This window comes from Ranitomeya variabilis, chromosome 4 (assembly GCF_051348905.1).
Source record: "Ranitomeya variabilis isolate aRanVar5 chromosome 4, aRanVar5.hap1, whole genome shotgun sequence".
Lineage (NCBI taxonomy): Eukaryota > Metazoa > Chordata > Amphibia > Anura > Dendrobatidae > Ranitomeya > Ranitomeya variabilis.
Genome location: NC_135235.1, coordinates 663,076,945 through 663,096,380, shown reverse-complemented (window position 1 = coordinate 663,096,380; position 19,436 = coordinate 663,076,945). Strand labels below are relative to the sequence as shown.

General features: G+C 46.4%; 1 protein-coding gene and 1 long non-coding RNA gene across 4 annotated transcripts in view; both read left to right on the top strand.

Moving 5' to 3' along the window:
- The window catches only part of LOC143766212 (uncharacterized), a 687,372-nt gene that overhangs the window by 587,473 nt on the left and 80,463 nt on the right, over window positions 1-19,436 (top strand). The gene's annotated exons all lie outside the window — the stretch shown is intronic.
- LOC143766235 (uncharacterized) lies at window positions 8,860-10,949 on the top strand. The gene is made up of 3 exons (XR_013213550.1): window positions 8,860-8,973; window positions 9,338-9,800; window positions 9,882-10,949. It is a non-coding gene; the product is annotated as an uncharacterized LOC143766235 (long non-coding RNA).

The window sequence follows — 19,436 nt, the reverse complement described above, 5'->3', positions numbered from 1 at the left end:
TCCAAGACCATCCTGTCTCTCTCGGACGGTTCCTCCGTTAAGAACCCCTCCGATCGCCAGATTGAATATCTGGCTCGTTCTGCCTTCGAGGCCACAGGAGCGTCTCTCTTCCCATCCTTCGCCACTTCCGGGGTGGCGAAGGCTGTGGTCGCCTGGACCGAGACTCTTTCCTCTACCATCCAAGCCAGTGACTTACCTCCAGAAGCCAGCATCCTGGTTAACCAGATAACGCAGGCCGGAGACTTCATAGTCAACGCCTCTATGGACGCAGCCAATTGCGCTGCACAGGCAGCCGCCAATGCAATCTCCATCAGGAGAGCCCTGTGGCTCAGGGATTGGCGAGCAGATTCGGCTTCCAAGCGTTCTCTAACAGCCCTGCCTTTCCAGGCGGGTCGGTTATTTGGAGAAAAATTGGACCAAATGATCTCGGATGCTACCGGAGGGAAAAGTAAATTTCTCCCCCAGAAAAAACCTACCCGGCCCTTTCGGTACCAGCAGCAACCTCCATTTCGGCCTTTTCGGCCCAATGCCAACTGGTCCTCTACGTCCTCTACCTCCGCATCAGGACGAGGTTCGCGCGGTGGCCGAGGCACCCAGGTCTCTTACAGACCTACTCGCAACTGGAGACCCAGGCCTAAACCACCCGGGTCTAAGGGATCCACATCCCATGGATCCTCTGCCCAATGACTCCTTGCAACAGCCGGTGGGCACCAACAAAGTAGGCGGACGCCTGCTCTTGTTCCGCCAAGCCTGGCTCTCAGTCGTCTCCGACGAGTGGGTCAGAGAACTGGTGTCCACCGGATACAAAATAGAGTTTTCCTTTCCCCCCCCTACGCGCTTCTTCCAGTCTTGCCCTCAAACGTCAAAGGCCACTGCGTTTCTCCAGGCAATACGGGCACTGCAAAGGGACGGAGTCATCATTCCGGTCCCCCTAGAACAAAGATTCAAGGGTTTCTATTCGAATCTATTCGTGGTCCCAAAGAAGGACGGATCACTACGTCCGATACTAGACCTAAAGCTACTAAACAGATTCGTAAAAATCCGACACTTCAGGATGGAGTCCCTCCGTTCTGTGGTCGCGTCTATGGAAACAGGAGAATTCCTGGCATGCATAGACATCAAGGATGCCTACCTGCACATACCAATCTTCCCTCCGCATCAGCGGTTCCTTCGCTTCGCTTTTCGCGGGGAACACTTCCAATTTGTGGCCTTGCCCTTCGGTCTCGCCACCGCTCCCAGAGTCTTCACGAAGGTCATGGCGGCGGCCATGGCCATTCTTCATTCCAGGGGAGTGGTGGTAATTCCGTACCTGGACGACCTACTGATAAAGGGTCCTTCCTACCCAGCGTGCGAAGAGTCCGTCGTTCTCACGGTGGATACTCTTACTCGCCTGGGATGGAAGATAAACTTCGAAAAATCTTCTCCAATTCCGGCTCAACAGATCTCTTTTCTGGGGATGATACTGGACACTTCCTGCGGTCTGGTCATACTCCCTCAAGACAAGGCTTTGGCCTTGCAGCAGGGAGCTCAGAGTCTTTCCCGTCCAGTCTCCCACTCCATTCGTACCAGCATGCGAGTTCTCGGGCAGATGGTAGCTGCCATGGAAGCGGTCCCATTTGCGCAGTTTCACCTCCGTTCCCTGCAGCATGCGCTACTGTCGGCTTGGGATGGCAACCCGTCCTCCCTCGACCGCCGATTCATCCTGCCCCCACGGGTCAGGAAAACCCTCAGGTGGTGGACGCTGAAGTTCTCCCTAACCCAGGGAAGGTCTTTTCTCCCACTACGGTGGCTGGTGGTGACCACCGATGCCAGTCTCATAGGCTGGGGAGCGGTCTTCAACCATCACACAGCCCAGGGGCGGTGGTCCACTCAAGAATCTCGCCTTGCCATCAATATCCTCGAGATTCGAGCTATCCGGCTAGCATTGTTCCAGTTTCACCGCTTTCTGGCAGGTCACCCAGTCAGAATCCAGTCCGACAACGCCACGGCCGTGGCGTACATCAACCGTCAGGGCGGAACCCGCAGCAGGACGGCCATGCTCGAGGTGTCTCACATCCTTCATTGGGCGGAGTCAAACCATTCGCCCATCTCGGCGATCCATATTCCAGGTGTGGAGAATTGGGCGGCGGACTTTCTCAGCCGCCAGGGCCTCGCCTCCGGAGAGTAGTCCCTTCACCCGGAGGTCTTCCAGCAGATTTGCCATCGCTGGGGGACCCCGGATGTGGATCTCATGGCTTCCAGGATGAACAACAAGGTTCCTCAGTTTTTTGCTCGGTCCCTCGACCCACGGGCCCTCGGAGTAGACGTCCTGGTCTTGCCTTGGCGCCAATTCCGCCTCCCGTACATTTTTCCTCCTCTTCCCCTGCTACCGAGGGTCATCAAAAAGATCAGGGCAGAGGGGGTGCCAGTGATTCTCGTCGCGCCAGACTGGCCGCGTCGGGCATGGTACGCCGAACTGGTTCAGCTGGTAGCCGATGTCCCCTGGCGTCTTCCAGATCGCGTGGATCTTCTTTCACAGGGCCCGATTTACCACCAGAACTCAGGGGCCCTGTCTTTGACGGCTTGGCCGTTGAGTCCTGGATTCTAGGCCAAGCGGGTTTCACTCCCAAGGTGTCCTCCACCATGATCAGAGCCAGGAAACCTGTTTCCATGCGCAGTTACCACCGTACCTGGCGAATTTTTTTCTCATGGTGTGATACTCAGGGACGATCTCCTCTGGTATTCTCTATTCCTTCCATACTAGAGTTTCTTCAGTCTGGACTAGAGTCGGGACTTGCCCTTAGCTCCCTAAAGGGTCAGGTTTCGGCTTTGTCAGTCCTTTTCCAGAGGAAGATTGCCAATAGGTTGCCGGTGAAAACTTTTCTCCAGGGAGTTTCCCGTGTGGCGCCTCCCTACAAATCGCCCTTGGATCCGTGGGATCTTAATTTGGTTCTCGGAGCTCTTCAGGAGACTCCCTTCGAACCGCTACAGGACGTCTCCTTGACCTTCCTTTCCTGGAAGGTAGTCTTCCTTGTAGCCATTACGTCCATCAGAAGGGTTTCGGAGTTGGCTGCACTCTCCTGCCGCCCTCCCTTTCTAGTTTTTCATCCGGACAAGGCGGTATTGAGGACCTCTCCCACCTTTTTGCCCAAGGTTGTCTCTTCTTTCCACCTCAATGAGGAGATTGTCCTGCCTTCGTTCTGCCCGGCACCAGCCCATCGCATCGAAAAGGCTCTCCACACTCTTGATGTGGTGAGGGCTCTTCGTCGGTACGTCTCGAGGACGGCTCCCTTCCGCACGTCGGACGTCCTGTTCGTACTTCCAGAGGGGCCCAGGAAGGGTTCCCCCGCTTCAAAGGCCACTCTGGCAAAATGGATTCGGTCAGCCATTCAAGAATCCTATCGTGTCAAAGGTGTTCCTATCCCAGAGGGGATCAAGGCCCATTCTACTCGGTCGGTGGGCGCCTCGTGGGCCATTCGGCACCAGGCGTCAGCACAGCAGGTCTGCAAGGCTGCGACGTGGTCCAGTTTGCACACTTTTACCAAGCATTACCACATTCATTCTATCTCTTCTGCAGACGCCGCCCTTGGCAGGCGCATTCTGCAAGCGGCAGTTCCTTAAGCCGTAGGCCAGTGGTACATGGGGTATTAGCATATTGCTCCCCACCCAGGGACTGCTTTTGTACGTCCCATGGTCCTGTGTCCCCCAATGAGGCGTAGGAGAAAAAGAGATTTTTGTATACTCACCGTAAAATCTTTTTCTCCGAGACACTCATTGGGGGACACAGCACCCACCCTGTTAGCCTGTTTTTTGGCTTGTTGTTACTTCTTAGTTTTGACATAGTTTGTCTTTCTTCATGCTCCTACTGCTTTACTACCGAACTGGTTGAAATTGTATCCAGTGAAGGGGTGTATACTGCAGAGGAGGAGTTAATCTTTCTGTCTACTTAGTGTCCTCCTAGTGGCAGCAGCATAACACCCATGGTCCTGTGTCCCCCAATGAGTGTCTCGGAGAAAAAGATTTTACGGTGAGTATACAAAAATCTCTTTTTTTGTGCACTATAAATGGTGATGGCAACACCCAACCACTGTACTACGTTCTACACTGGTCCCCAAACCAGACTTTGTTCTGGGGAACAACAAAAACATGAAGGGACTTGATCTCTCTGATCAAGTCCTCCAATCCTATAGTGCCATTCAAAAATCTAAGGTGTGGTACAAGAAGCTGGTTGTGCACATCGTACAGATGGCATTGTAAAACACTTTTGTGCTATCACGATGTTCATGCCAGACTGCTCCATATCTTCAACAATTTCAGGAGGTAATGATCAATGCCCTAATATTTGTAAGTCAAGAAGGAACGGGCCCAAGCACTTCTGGAACTGAAGGTGCCCATATTCTACCAGGGCAACATTTCCCTGGTGAGCTTCCTCAAACTGCCAAGCAACGAAGGTCGCAAAAATTGTGCAAAGTGTGTTACAGAAAGGGGATACAAACGGACACCATTTATCAGTGTGACACCTCCCCCGACAAACCTGGTTTGTGTATGAAAGACTGTTTAAGAGTCTACCACTCATCCATGGACTACTACATTTTTTTCTGACATGCCAACCTGATGCACTCTATACTACCTGTGTATGCCAACCTAATGCACTCTACACTACTCACGTATGTCAACCTGATGCACTCCACATTACTCACGTATGCCAACCTGATGCACTCTACACTACTCGCGTAAGTCAACCTGATGCACTCTACACAGCTCACATATTCCAAATTGATGCACTCTACACAACATAAAAAAATTGTTTCAAAAAGTGTGCTGTAAAGTAGACATGTGGGAAATGTTATTTATTGAATATTTTGTGTGACAGCTCTCTAGTTTAAGGGCATAAAAATGAAAAGTTTGAACATTTTCATCAAATTTCCTTTATTTTAACAAATAAATGCAAGTTATCAAGCAAATTTTGCTACTATCATGAAGCAAAATATTCTCATGATCAGTAGAATCTTTATGGGGCAGCACGGTGGCTCAGTAATTAGCACTACAGCCTTGCAGCGCTGGGGTCCTGGGTTCAAATCCCACCAAGGACAACATCTGCAAGGATTTAGTATGTTCTCCGTGTTTGCATGGGTTTCCTTTGGGTACTCTGGTTTCCTCCCATATTCCAAAAACATACTGATTAGGATTCTAGATTGTGAGCCCCATTGGGGACAACGATGATAATGTGTGCGAACTGTAAAGCGCTGCGAAATATGTTAGCGCAATATAAAAATAAAGTTTCCAAGGTTATTACCACAAAAAGTGACTCTGGTCAAAATTGCAAAATTAGGCCTGGTCATGAAGGTGAAAAATAGGGTTGGGGTGAAGGGGTTAATATATTTTGCATTTTAAACACAATCCTCATACTTGCCAAATAATTTAGAAAGATTTGTAATTTTCAAACTTTAAATTTTTTGTGCGCCTTCATCAGATAAATGGTTCATAAATAATATTTCCTGTATTTGTACTTTAGATCGACAGCTTTTTTCCAACATCCCATTGACGTTGAGATAACGTTTTTATCTGTACCATTTTCAGGCATATGACATTTTTTGATGGATTTCGGTTCCAATTTTTTTGAGGCAGAATGAACAAAAAACAGCAATTAATGAATTTCTTTTGGGGGAGGATATGCCATTCCATGTGTGGTAAAATTGATAAGGCAGTTTTATTCTTCGGGTTAGTACGATTACAGCAATACCTCATTTATATAGTTTTTATGTTTTGGCGCTTTTATACAATAAAACTATTTTCTAGAAAAAATATTTCTCAGTCCCCCATGACAGCACCACGTAGAGAGGGGATCCGCCCTTCAGGGACAGGAAACCTACAGGATGAAAGGGTGGTACCTCTCCCCCGCATCAGTTGGTGTCCTGTCCTTGATGGGGAACCTATTTGATGTGTGTACCTGGAAGACATCCGAAGATAAGCGGGGATTCCGGAGCTGGCCAGTCCGGGTTCTGGCAGCTGGGAGGCCCCTGCCACGGCTGGTGCTGTGTCCGAAGCCTCCACTGCTGGGACCGATGGGTCTGCAGCATGAGCGGGGGAAGCGCGGCCGCCACTCCAGATAGGAGATGGGGCTTCCGGGACCTTGCCAGCGTGCATGAGGAGTAGAGGTATCCTGCATTCTAAGATGGACGCCGCACCGAAAATAGTGAAGGACTTCCGGTTTCGGGGCAGGCGCATGCGCAGTGAGTGCTCAGGGTGCACCAAGATGGCCACCACCCCGTATCTAAAAGCAACACTTCTGGGTCCCTGGCAGTGCGCGCATGCGCAGTACGAGCAAAAAAGACGCTTCCCCAGCGACACAGCCACAGGGGGAGGGGCTGGTAATAGGCATCAAGTTTAAAAAGTGAGTGGTGGAGCTCCCTGCTGCATGCCCTCCCATGGGGATAACCATGGAGGACAGCGACCAGCAGCTCCTGCCGCAGCAGCCACCGCTGCAGCAGCAGTGCCACTACCAGCGACAGAAATCGAATGTGCAGAGGAAACGATCTTCTGACAACTGGAGTACTCAGTCATTCCACGCAGCATAGCAAAAACTCCAGCGTGGTGAACCAGTTACTATCTCTGGAACTCACATTGCAGGATCCTACCCCTCCTCCGGAACCGGTACCTGTGGCTGTGTCAGATTGGTGAGTGATCTTCATGAAAGTTCACTATTATAATTGGGGTCCCCTCTCTTCCATTTATTTTACGGAAGGAAAAGAGCAGAAAAGACAAAACATAGGTCCTGCCCCTTGTGCGAAAAACCCCTGCCACAGTCCTGGGATATGAAGCTTTGCGACTCCTGTATAGGACGGGTTCTCTGCGAGGAAACCCCAAACTTTGCCTCTGAACTGAGATCTGTAATTAAGTCAGAGGTCAAGACTGTATTTAAGTCCCTCAAAGAAAGGAAGAAAGTCAAGATGAAGGAATCTATAGTATATTCCCACTCTGATTCCTCTAGTTCCGAGGGTAGGGATTCAGAGATACTGGACTCTTCCCTCTCTTCCTTGGATGATGAAAGCAGGGTACTTTACTGTTTTCCCCTAGATGAAGTAGATGCACTTGTGAAAGCTGTAAGCTTTCACAAGTAGACCTTTCACAAGCTGAAAGCTTGTGAAAGGTCTACTAAGGGTGTTCTGGATCCTCGCCCTGACGAGACGGTCCAGGATATAATGTTTGGGGGTTAGGCCAAAAACGGCGGAAAGTTTCTCCCCTTAATGAGAAAATCCAAGCCCTAATCAAAAAGGAGTGGGAAAAGCCAGACAGGAAGAACTCGGCGGTACCCTCCCTTAAGAAAAAATATCCCTTTGAGGAGGAAGCTTCCACTTCTTGGGATAAGGCCCCTAAACTTGACATTGCGGTCGCTAAGGCCTCAAAAAAATGTGCACTACCTTTTGAGGACATGGGAACCCTGAAGGATCCCCTTGACAAGAGAGCTGACACCTTCCTTAAAAGGGCTTGGGAATCAGCAGGGGGAAGTTTGAGACCAGCCATAGCAGCCACATATACTTCTAGGTCCCTAATTGTATGGGTGGACAACTTAGAAAAGCAACTGCAGGATGGGGTACCTAGGAATAAGGTGTTGGAATCCATCCCTAAGATAAGAGGCGCGATGGCTTTTATGGCGGATTCATCGGCTGACTCAGTCAAACTCACATTTAAATCCGCAGCCCTTTCGAATGCAGTCCATAGAACACAATGGCTCAAGAGTTGGCCTGGTTACTCTGATCAATCCCATGCAAAGGTAAATTTCTATTTGGTGAGACCCTGGATGATATCTTGCAAAAAATGGGGGATAAGAAAAAAGATTTCCCTAATTTAGCCCTACCATTAATGAAACGGTCCTTTCAGAATAGAACGTTTTTTCGGAGGAGACCCCCAAGGGAGCAAAACAGATGGGACGATGGGAAAAGGAGAGACAAGGGTTTCCTTTTTGGGAATTCCTCACGAGATAAAAAGACCCCCATATGACAGCTCCCCCAGGGTGGGAGGAAGGCTATCTCAGTTCCTCCCTGCCTGGGAAAAAATATCAACCAGCCCCTGGATACTAAACCTAATCGTGTCTGGGCTTCTGATAGACTTTATTTCCCTGCCTCCCCAAAACTATGTGTTGACTCCCCTGAGGTCCTCCCCCCAACAAGAGGCCCTGGAACTTGAAATAATGAAACTTATAAACAAAGCAGTCATCGAGGAATTCCCCCCTCAGGAAAGGGGAAGGGATTTTACTCCCTGCTATTTCTAGTTCCAAAGCCGGATGGGTCCTTCCAAACAATAATAACGGAAGCGTTAATTCTGCCATTGAAGTCTATTGCTAACGCAGCCAGACGCAAATCAAGAAAAATGTCCATATGAAACCATGGGTTGGATTGCGTTAATGAGGGTAGTCCATGTGGTCATGTGACAGGAAATATGATTTCAGCCATTTTGGATCATAGACTCTGCAAACACACCCTGAAAACGCCAGCAACACAGTGTGTGTATCTTGTGAGCTATCAGCGGCAATGTAAGTACAATTCTATGTATCAAATTATTCTGTATACATCATTTGAGTGTGCAGTGGCCGTTGGATGTATGTGTACTAAATGTATTGTTTTGTTTGTACGACGCAGATGTCGGATAGTGAGGGATCGAACAGCAGCAGCGTGTCTGCAGTCTTCTCATCACAATCGGTGGGCTTTTGATTTAAAAAGCCACAATAAATGTGTGTCACTCGAGTGTATTGAGGTAATCATGTGTAATCATGTTTTTATTGCAAATAGGAATCTTCTGATCCCGACCTTGCCAGGAGGCCACTCCCCAAAAAAGTGTCCAATAAGGTATATGCCACAAATTGTGTCTTTTTACATATAAATTAATTGATACAAGAATTGTAATTTTTTTAATTTTTTACTACACTGTAGGTTGTTGAAAAAGGAAAAAGAAAAAAATCAGCCTCGCCGTCTGTCTTCACCTCACCTAGAAGTGGTAAATATCACGCAAAATATACCTTTTTGAAAAAAAAAACTAAATTAGTTTATTTAAAAAAAAATATATATATATCATTAAACATACAAAACAAGCATAACACAAGAAACATATATATAACATTGTTTAAAACCCTGGTTTAAAAAACTACATACATGTCACAACATTAACCAAACAGTACAAGGACAACCAGTAAAAATAAACGATTAAACCTTGCAATATAATTTATAAAAAGTTAAGTGTTAAAAAATGTAAAAAATTTGAAAAACTGTCCTTAAAAATAATGTAGTTTTGGGGATGAGATAAATGTATGCAACCAAAAATTAATGTATACATTTTAATATAAAGTTTTGTGTTTACATAGTCCAAGCAGCCCACCAAAAAAAGAGGGAACATTGCGGTTGACGAAGAGCCCTTGGACATAGAAAATGAGACACTAATAACACTAGTGGAAGCGAATCCGTCCATATGGGATCAAAGTGACAGCTCCCACCATGATATTATTAAAAAACGGAAGTTGTGGGAGAAAATAATATGCCAGTTGGACCCACGGTATTTGGATTAGTCCGTATCCTCTAAGAAACAAATTGGTAATTATTGCTGAACTTAAATTGCTAATATGTAAAGATTGGAAGCTCTCAAATAATTTTTTTTGTTTTTTTCTTTGAAGCCGATGCTGTCCATACCCGGTGGAGATCCATTAGAGATCGATTTGTATGGAACTTCCGCAGCAGCCAAAACGCCCCCAGTGGATCTGGTGGCAAACGTGTCACCCCGTATGTTCATTATGAGCAATTGGTGTTTCTACAGAAAACGTCCCAGCGCTCGTAAGTAAAAAGTTTACGGTGTGAGAGAGGACCAAGTATTTAAAATTTCTGAAATAATATATATATATATTTTTGTTATAGAACAAAATGCAGTACCGCTGCGCCTCGAGAGGCAGAGCAACCGGAGCATCTCAACAGGAAACAAGCCAGCAGACGGGCGCTGATGATGTGTCTGGCCTGAGCGAGCCACGATTAATGGAGAGAAGTACTGTGACGCCTGTTGTCAGTGCCCATTTGCAAGCACACAGTGGACGCAAGCGATCATCTGCCAAAGCTAAAGTCAATGCCATAATTGTCAATGGACTCCAACGGTTAGAGGATCTGTGTCGCAGTGAGCACAGAGATCTAAGGCGGGAAATTACGGAATTGCAATCCCGTGAATCAGTATATGCAGCCAATGAGTGGAAGCTCCTGTTTTTGTCATATGTGCCTGTAGCCCAAAAGATACCGCTGCACAGAAATTTAATTTTTAGGCAAAGATTTCATGACCTATTCGAGGAATTTTTCGCCCCTCAGGAATCCACTTCCTCGAGACTAAGAACCATGGACATGCCGTCATACAAACCACAATACAGAGGCCAGGGTGAACCTATGTTCATGAGTATGGAAATGCAAAGGCAATGTAGCAGTTCAGCGTACAGTTGGGCAGAGAATACGCCCGCGCAATATCACAGTCTGTAACTACTCTTTAAAAAATCAAACTTTGGCAATTACAGCCTTTAAAATGTTTGTGTTGAATTTTTGTGTACCAAAGTTAATTGTGTATATTTTTGTTCATCCCTATGGGATCGCATATGTTAAAATGTCTACCAACAATCAGGTTGAACGACCAATGTCTTCAAAATTATTTTAGTAAATTTTGCTGTTATTAAACATTTCATATTCTTGTATGGATTGAACTTTTTAAAATTTATTAAGGTTATATAAACTAAAAAAAAAAAGAAAAATTAACAAAGAATTGCCCCACACATTGCACCAATATAAACAGTCTTTAACATTTTCACACGTGTATGTCTTGCCATGGAACAAGACGTTCATGTAAGAAGTAATTTGCAAATTGATCACGAATCCTCATTATTTCAACTGTAGACCGAACAGTAGTCGAATCAATGCTCATGAGGTTCGACTTACAGTCATTGGGGTCAACCACCTGGGGATATCCCTGCCATCTTATAAGATATTGGAGCCAATTCCTGCGAATCCTGGAATCAATAATTTCCTCCACCACAAATTGTTCTTGCCCATCAATCACCACAGGCTGCAGAGGTGGCACAACATGTCCCTGGAAGGTATTAGGAGATACAGGCTTTAGTAAAGATACATGAAAAACTGGGTGTACCTTCATAGTGCTAGGCAGCTTCAGACGGCAGGCCACAGAGCTCACAATACCGTTGATCTTAAAAGGGCCAATTAATTTCTGTCCAAGTTTTTGTGAAGGAACGTTTAACTTCAGATTCTTAGTTGATAACCACACGGAATCTCCTACCTTGAGGGTGCAGGTTTACGGAATCTATCAGCCGATCTCTTATAACGTTCTTGAGCCGTGGTCAGGGATTCCTTCAGAACCTCCAGATTTTGCCTCATCTCAGTCAGCCTTTCCTCAACTGCTGGAACCGGAGAATTAATCTGAGACCTAGGTAAGATACATGGATAATAACCCAGATTGGCAAAGAAAGGAGTGAACTTAGTGGAGGCGCTCTGAGAATTGTATGAAAATTCGGCTAACGGCAGTAATTCCAACCAATCATCTTGGAGATGGCTAACATAGCATCTTAGATATTGTTCCAATGACTGGTTGGTACGCTCAGTCTGACCATTTGTCTGGGGATGGTAAGCGGAAGAGAGACAGACATTAATATTGAGCGCAGAGCAGAACCCCTTCCAGAATCTTGAAGTGAACTGTACGCCATGGTCAGAGATGATCTCATCCGGGACCCCATGCAGCCGGAAGACCTTCTGAATAACCAAGTTCACTGTATCCTTAGCTGAGGGGAGGCCGGTGCATGAAACAAAATGAGCGGCTTTAATCAGGAGATCAACTACTACCATGATCGTATTCATGCCCCCCGATGTAGGCAGCTCCACAATAAAGTTCATTGATATAGACCCCCAAGGTCGGGAAGGAACAGATAATGGTTGCAGGAGACCCGTAGGTGCCACACGAGGAGTCTTGTAACAAGCACATACCTCGCAAGAGAGAACATAGTCCTTAGTATGCTTCAGGCAAGTTGGCCACCAGAAAAATCGGCTTAGGAACTCTTGTGTCTTCTGTACCCCCCTGTGACCAGCCAACTTGGAGTCATGTACCAACTTGAGGATCTGCAGACGGCCGGCCTCAGGAACGTAGATATGTCGATCTCTAAACCACATGCCACCCTTAAAGACAAGATTAATAGGTGGGTTGGCCAGAAATACATCACTGTCATAAGCCTCCCTGCACTTCTTCCACAAGTCCTGATCGTTGATAACTCCGATGAAATTGTCATCAGATAGAATGGTCTTGGACGGGGCTCCAGGTACGGAATCCGCAGCATGGATTCGGGATAAAGCATCAGCCTTCCCATTATGAGAACCTGGACAGTGCGAGATAACAAATTAAATTGATTTAAAAATAAATTCCAACGAGCCTGACGAGGAGAAAGACATCTAGCGGATCTGAGGAACTCTAAATTGCGATGGTCAGTAAGCACTACGATCTGTTGTGCAGCTCCTTGCAGATGATGCCTCCATTCCTTGAAAGCAGCAATAATAGCCAGCAATTCCTTGTCTCCCACATCGTAATTCTTCTCTGCTGAGGTTAGTCTACAGGAAAAGAAAGCACAAGGATGTAGCAGACCCTTCTCTCCAGTTCTTTGGGAGAGATTAGCCCCCAAGGCATTATCAGAAGCGTCCACCTTCTCAATGAAAGAAAGTGTTGGATCTGGGTGTATCAACAGTGGTGCTGAGGTGAAACAGATCTTAAGCTGATCAAAAGCTTCTTGAGCCTGTGATGACCACTAAAAGGGCTTTTCCTTCTTTGTCAAGGAAGTAATGGGACGGACAATATCAGAAAAATTTTGAATAAAACGTCTGTAGAAATTTGCAAAACCAATAAAACGTTGCACCTCCTTAACGTTCTTGGGTACCGGCCAGTCAAGGATAGCTTGAATCTTACCAGATTCCATGTTCAGCCCCTGGGGAGAGATGATATAACCTAAGAACTGTATCTCAGAACGATGGAACTCGCATTTCTCCGGCTTGACATACAGATGGTTCTCTTTCAGACATCTTAAAACAGCTTTGACATGTTCTTCATGTTCCTGTAGAGAGTCAGAAAAGATTAGATTATCGTCCAAATAGATCACCACAAACTGGTCCAACAAATCTCTGAAAATGTCATTAGCAAGGTGTTGAAACGTTGCAGGGGCATTACAAGTCCCGAAGGGCATCACGAGATATTCAAAGTGTCCACACCGGCATCGGAATGCTGTCTTCCACTCATCCCCTGGACGAATACGCACCAAATTATAAGCCCCACGAAGATCCAGTTTAGAGAACACCTTAGCATGACGGACTCTTTCCAGTAATTCGGGAATGAGAGGCAAAGGGTAACGATTCCGTACAGTTACCTTATTGAGCTCTCGATAGTCCACACAGGGTCTCAGGGACCCATCCTTCTTCTTTACAAAAAATGTAGGTGCCCCTGCTGGTGAAGGACGTATGAAGCCTTTGGCCAGATTTTCATCAATATACTCCTTTAAGGCTTGAAGCTCAGGTGCCGCCAAAGGATATACGTTACCAAAAGGAATAGCTGCCCCAGGAAGCAACTCAATGGGACAGTCATAATGCCTGTGTGGAGGAAGCTGATCTGCATTCTTCTTGTCACAGATGTCAGAGAACTCTTTATATGCTGAAGGTAAAGTAAATACATGTACCGGTGGTTCCGTAGCTGTGGACTCGGGGACAGCTTCAGTTAATGCTGAGTTGCTCCTTGTTGGAAAGATAATCTCATTGGTCTCCCAGTTGATAGTTCGATTCTGAGAACGTAGCCAAGAGATGCCTAAAATCACAGGAAAATGAGGAGAAGAAATTAACAAGAAAGAGAGTTGCTCTTGATGATTAGGCTCCAACAAAATCTCAAGGGGTGCGGTCTCCTGATCCACAAGCCTGGAGATTAAAGGTGACCCATCCACTGTTTCCATGGTAATTAGAGAGGCTCTTTGCTGAATTTCAGTACCATGTTCCTTGGCAAATGCGATATCCATAAAATTGCCACTTGCACCAGAGTCAATGATAGCTGCACTGGAAATCCACTGTCCTGCACACAGGATCTTAATTGGGAGAGAACAGTGAGAGTTTTTTCATTTAGCTCCTTGGCTGGTGAAGTCATAGAAAGTGAATGGAATACAGCGTTTAAAGGCAGGCTACATTCAGAGATGTCATTCATCATCATAGTTGTCATACTCCCCTACTGCAGCTAGCACCTTGTTAGGCCGCTTGGGACACTTGATTATAAAGTGGTAAGACTGGCCGCAGTAGAAACATAGACTTTCTTGAAGGCAATGCTCCCGGTGCTCATTACTCTCGCGCCTCTGAACAGAATCAATTTGCATGGGCACCTCCTCTACCTTTCGAGATGTTTTACCTGCAGGCTCTTTGGAAGGAAGCGAAAAGTTAGAAATACGGTTATATGCAGCAAATTTCTCCTGCCTACGCTCAGTAAGGCGAATGTCAATGCGCACACAATGCTGTATAAATGTTTCTAGCTCTTGTGGTGATTTAGAGCGAGCTAATTCATCCTTTACAATGCTAGACAGACCCCTTTTAAAAATAGGTAATTGTGCATAACTGTCCCAATTAGTATCTACCGCTAATCTCCTGAATTCAGTAGCATACTCAATAACAGAACGTTTAGCCTGGCGTAAAGACAATAAAGCAGATTCAGCGGTTGCACGGCGATTAGGGTCATCAAACATTAATGCCATAGCGGCCAAAAAATCGTCCAAATTATTTAACCGCGGGTCACGAGACTCAATCATCGGATTCGCCCAGGCGAGCGCTCGTGCGGTCAGCAGCATTATTACACACAATACTTTGGATCTATCATTAGGAAAACGGTCAGCATGCACATCAAAATATAGCATACATTGATTCACAAAGCCACGAAATTTGTCGCGATCACCATTAAATCTGAATGGGGCAACTTAGGTGGGCTAGCTGGTGGTGGTTGCCCAGATGGTAAAGTCGCTTGTGCAACCATTTGCGTGCTTATGTCCTGAAAAGCCAATCCATACTGGGACTCTATGCCAGCAAGGTTGTTTTCCTGGGCTGCCATGCGGGTGCTTAAGTCCTGCAAAGTTTGTCCAAACATTTGTTGATTGTGTTCACAGCTTCCAAACTTCTTTTGCAGACCTTCCACATCTTTCTGCAGTGATCTAATTATGGAGAACACCTGCTGTAGTCTGCTTTCTGCAGTCTTTGTTCCAGCAGTCTCCTCTTTTGAGGCTAGAGTTTCCTGTAAAGATTATAAGGGATAACTCAGGAGACTCTTTGCATGGAACAAGACAGCTACAGGACACAGTTTTATAAGTGGTAAAGTCTATATTATCACACGGTGATTCAAACAGGTGCAGAGAGAAACTCAAGTCCACAACACTTGGTGTAAATATTAAACGCAGCTTAACAGTCTAGGAAACTTCAGAGGAAAATGCAGTCATGAAGAAAGTCTATGAAGCACAATTATTCTTGAGGATACTTGACAAGAATAAGTCCTTGTCTTAGTCTAAACACAGATAGATATGCTTATAAGACAATTCAAATAATATCTTAGCTCAACCAGGGAGGCCTGGGTAAAAGTCTCAGGTTTAAGCAGAGCAGCAACAGCCTACATGTCCAGCAAATGCAGATGGAAACAAACACAAGCAGCCAGATGGAGGATTACTGGAAACCGATGTATGCAGCAGAAACTCAGAGCTGAGTAGCAGGATCTCCACACAGGTTCACAGGAGCAGGTGCAGGTGCAAAGCCAGGGAGTTGTCAGGAGCTGGATGCAAGGCAGAATACTCTAGCACAGACTAAAGGCTGGGGTGGAGTTATATAGCAGGAACCTACATGTCCAGCAAATGCAGATGGAAACAAACACAAGCAGCCAGATGGAGGATTACTGGAAACCGATGTATGCAGCAGAAACTCAGAGCTGAGTAGCAGGATCTCCACACAGGTTCACAGGAGCAGGTGCAGGTGCAAAGCCAGGGAGTTGTCAGGAGCTGGATGCAAGGCAGAATACTCTAGCACAGACTAAAGGCTGGGGTGGAGTTATATAGCAGGAAGACACAGCGCACATGAGACCAAAGACGCCATCTTGGAAAACGCCGCGTTTGTATGCGTTTATATGCGTTTTTTCCAGCACTTGTGGATGCGGATTAAATGCTGCGGATTCTAGCGCAAATGTGAAACTAGCCTTAGGCATCCTCGTAGTCTTTAGAGACCATATCCATCAATGACTGGGTCGAGTTTCCTCAGAACACTATCTTTTGGCATTGGTCGTTGGTTGTTTAAAGCTCGGATAATTATATTCTTTGACTGCTCTAGCTCGAGAGCTGTGTGGATGTGTTTACCATGGTGCCAGTGCTCTTCAGAGTCTTGAAGTGTAGGTGCTAACGCTGCATGACTGTTCTTATACATGTTCTCCATGAAGGTAAAGAAATGGTCTCTCATCTCTGGTTTACTATGGAAGCTGTGCCTGACGGAGACAAATCGTTTGTAAACTTGTTCTCTGTTGTTGGGCAAGTGTTGTCTTTTAGGCTTGAAGGGTAGAGGTGCAATCCAGCTCTTTGTTTTGCCCTGCACCATTCCTTGTTCCATCATCTCTAGGAACAGTCTATCTTCAAATGACATTGCTGTACGATTATCTACTTTTGTGTTGTGGTATTCACGGTGGAAAATGAAATGCTAGGTGAAATGCCGAGAGACAAAGAAAACCCTATATTAAGGGTCACCAATCTAACCCAAGAAGAGGTGCAAAACCAGCTAAATAAGATTAAAATAGATAAATCTCCGAGTCTGGATGGCATACACCTACAAGCAGGCTCGGACTGGCCAATAGAGTAACAGGGCAATCCCCCGGTGGGCTCTCAATCCCCCTGTATGGGCAGTACTTGGCAATAATTCACTTGATTCACTCTGTACAGAAAAAAACAGCATCTCTTCATTCATTAACTAAGCTACCCAGGTTATTATTATTATATAGAGATATATATACATTTGTGAATGAGGGTAGTGTAATATTTGTATGCTGGTGAAAAGTGGGTACCCCAAATTCAATGTTACTGGTGGGCCCTTGGCATCCCAGTTCGACACTGCCCATGAGTACTAAGAGAACTATGTAATGTAATAGACAAGCCATTATTTCTTATATTTAGGGACTCTATAGCGAAGGGGTCTGTTCCACAGGACTGGCGCCTAGCAAATGTGGTACCAATATTCAAAAAGGGCTCTAAAAGTGAACCTGGAAATTATAGGCCAGTAAGCCTAACCAATATTGTTGGTAAAATATTTGAAGGGTTTCTGAGGGATGTTATTCTGGATTATCTCAATGAGAATAACTGTTTAACTCCATATCAGCATGGGTTTATGAGGAATCGCTCCTGTCAAACCAATCTAATTTGTTTTTATGAAGAGGTAATGTCACGATGTGACAGACCCGGTATGAAATTACCCAACCGTAGGTCTGTCACAAACAGCAAAACAAACAAGGGAACACTGGGGACACAATTACAATGGTGGGCCCTGTCGGTAGGGAATGGGCACCTCCTGCACTCGCCTGCAGATGTGCCCTGATCTTGCTATCGTCCCTATATGGGTTCTTTCACCCCATCGCCGACCAGTATACCTAGTCCCTCACTTGCCCTGCACTTACTGTATCCCTATGTAGGGAACTGGCAGGTGAGAGCACTGGTCCCACCGCTGCACTACCACAGGTATGTCTGAACTACCTCCTAATCTGGAATACCCAGTGCACCCCAGAATCCCATGTACTTCTCTCCCTGTGTTCTAAAGGTACCGTCACATTAAGCGACGCAGCGATCTAGACAACGATGCCGATCGCTGCAGCGTCGCTGGAGAGCTGTCACACAGACAGCTCTCCAGCGACCAACGATCCCGAAGTCCCCGGGTAACCAGGGTAAACATCGGGTTACTAAGCGCAGGGCCGCGCTTAGTAACCCGATGTTTACCCTGGTTACCATTGTAAAAGTAAAAAAAAACCACTACATACTTACATTCCTGTTGCGTCCTTCAGCTTCCCTGCACTGTGTAAGGCTACGTTCACATTTGCGTTGTGCGCCGCAGCGTCGGCGCCGCAACGCACAACGCAAACAAAAACGCAGCAAAACGCATGCACAACGCTGCGTTTTGCGCCGCATGCGTCCTTTTTTTCATTGATTTTGGACGCAGCAAAAATGCAACTTGCTGCGTCCTCTGCGCCCGGACGCGGGCGCCGCAGGGACGCATGCGGCGCAAAACGCAAGTGCGACGCATGTCCATGCGCCCCCATGTTAAATATAGGGGCGCATGACGCATGCGGCGACGCTGCGGCGCCCGACGCTGCGGCGCCGACCGCAAATGTGAACGTAGCCTAAGCGCTGGCCGGAAAGCAGAGCGGTGACGTCACCGCTGTGCTCTGCTTTACGGCCGGCCGGTGCTGACACTGGGGGACGCAGGGAAGCTGACGCTGAGGGACGCGACAGGAATGTAAGTAAGTAGTGTTTTTTTTTCTTAACAATGGTAACCAGGGTAAACATCAGGTTACTAAGCGCGGCCCTTGCGCTTAGTAACCTGATGTTTAACCTGGTTACCAGTGAAGACATCGCTGGATTGGTGTCACACACACCGATCCAGCGATGTCAGCGGGTGATCCAGCGACGAAATAAGGTGCTGGCCTTCTAGCTCTGACCAACGATATCACAGCAGGATCCTGATCGCTGCTGCGTGTCAAACACAACGATATCGCTATCCAGGACGCTGCAACGTCACGGATCGTTATCGTTGTTAAGTTGTTCAGTGTGAAGGTACCTTAACTGGTACATCTGAACTACCTCCTAATCTGGAATACCCACTGCACTCCAGAATCCCATGTACTTCTCTCCCTCTGTTCTAACTGGTATGTTGCTACCTTTTCCCTGACTTTAATTCCATGTATCATACTTCAAATTTACTGAATGCATATTAATATATCCGTGCTCTTCACACCTAGCACTATCATTCCACCTGATCCTGTCTCTTTCTTCAGCATTGATGGTAGTCAAATGTTCTTTCAACTGCAATCTTTTAATTGTTCTCTGCTGTGAACTGTCCTCCACCCCCTTCCTCCTCCCCCCTCCCTCTCTCACCTGGCTTCATTTCATGGACACTTGAATGGTATAAGTTGAATGGTGCTGGTCAGATATGGCCTTAGCCAGATGTGACAGCATTTGAAGTGTATCATCAGAAATACACCAGAAATAGTCCAGAAATCGGCAAGAATAATCACTGTCTTCAATTTTACTTGCCTTTCTTTTCCCCTGCTCTTTAACCATTCTCACATTTGCCCTCACTGTTTTTGATCCACTAATCCTCACTCTCCTTCACTAACCCCAAACCCCTGCACGCTCGAACCAC